Below are 1,831 nucleotides of genomic sequence, written 5' to 3'. Positions count from 1 at the left end.
AGTTTGGGAGTATTCCATCCTTTTCTATGCTCTGAAATAGCTTTAGTAGTAATGGTGTTAACTCTTCTCTGAAAGTTTGGTAGAATTCTCCAGTGAAGCTATCTGGGCCAGGGCTTTTCTTTGTTGTGAGTTTTTTAATTACCTTTTTAATCTCTTCTTTTGTTATGGGTTTATTTAGTTGTTCTACTTCATTTTGTGTTAGTTTAGGTAGGTAGTGAGTTTCTAGAAATTTGTCCATTTCCTCTAGGTTTTTAAATTTGTTAGAGTACAATTTTTCATACTATTCTGTTATGATTCTTTTAATTTCATTTGGATCTGTTGTGATATCACCCATCTCATTCCTTATACAGGTGATTTACTTCCTCTCCTGTTTTTCTTTTGTCAGTTTGGCAGTGGTTTATCAATTTTGTTGATCTTTTCCAAGAACCAGCTTTTGGTCTTGTTAACTCTTTCAATTGTTTTTGTATTCTCTATTTCATTTAATTATGCTCTAATTCTTATTAATTCCTTTCTTCTGGCGCCTGAGGGCTTCTTTTGCTGTTCTCTTTCTACTTGTTCCAGTTGTAGGGTTAATGTTTTGATTATGGTCCTTTCTTCCTTTTGAATGAGTGCATTTATTGCTATAAACTGACCTCTGAGCACTGCTTCTGCTGTGTCCCAAAGGTTCTAGTAGGATGTGTTTTCATTCTCATTTGATTCTATGAATTTCTTTATTCTATCCTTAATTTTTTCTATAACCCAGTAGTTTTTGAGCAAGGTGTTGTTCAGTTTCCATGTGTTTGATTTTTTTTCCTTGCTTTTTGAGTTGTTGATTTCTACAAGCTGGTTAATTGTAGCATTTACCTCTTCTGTGTCTTTGTTGAGCTTCTTTCTGGATGTTCTGTCCTTCACTGAAAGTGGAGTGTTGAAGTCTCTTACTACTGTTGTGGTACTGTCTATCTCTCTTTTCAGTGCTGTTAGAGTTTGTTTTATGTATTTTGGAGCCCTGTCGTTGGTTGCATAAATATTTATTATGGTTATGTCCTCTTGGTTTATTAACCCTTTAATCATTATATAGTGTCCTTCTTTATCCTTTGAGGTGGATTTTACCTTAAGTCTATTTTGTCAGAGATTAGCATTGCCATTCCTGCTCTTTTTTGAGTGTTGTTTGCTTGATATATTTTTTTCCATCCTTTGAGTTTTAGTTTGTTTGTGTCTTTAAGTCTAAGGTGTGTCTCTTGTAGGCAGCATACAGATGGGTCGTCTTTTTTAATCCAGACTGCCACTCTCTGTTTCTATTGGTGCATTTAGTCCATTTACGTTCAGTGTAATTATTGATAGGTATGAGTTTAATGCTGTCATTTTGATGTCTTTTTTTGTGTGTTGTTCAGTATCTTTGTTCCACTTAATTTTCTGTGCTGTGTCATTTTTCTTTATGTATTTTTGTTTCATCTTTTTCATTGTTGTTGATTTTGTGTTTGCTGGGTCTTTATATTTTTCTAGTTTTTTATTTTGACTTGTAGATTGTTAGCTTCCTTTGTGGTTACCTTAATATTTACCCCTATTTTTCTAAGTTTATACGAGTCTTTTATTTCTTTATATTGCCTTGACTTCCCCTCCATATGAAAAATCTATGTCTATCTTTTTAAGTCCCTCTTTTTTGTTTTAATGTCATCATCTTTTACACATTGGCATCTGTGTCCCTATTTTCAGTGTTTTAGCTTAGATTTACTTTTGTGACTTCCCTATCTAGGTTGATATCTGGTTGCTCTCTCCTGTGTTCTAGTCTTGGGTTGTTATCTGATGTTACTGATTTTCTAACCAGAGGACTCCCTTTAGTATTTCTTGTAAT

This window comes from Trichechus manatus, unplaced genomic scaffold (genome assembly GCF_000243295.1).
Source record: "Trichechus manatus latirostris isolate Lorelei unplaced genomic scaffold, TriManLat1.0 scaffold00126, whole genome shotgun sequence".
NCBI classification, from domain to species: Eukaryota; Metazoa; Chordata; class Mammalia; order Sirenia; family Trichechidae; genus Trichechus; species Trichechus manatus.
Note: the sequence above shows the minus strand (reverse complement) of the source record.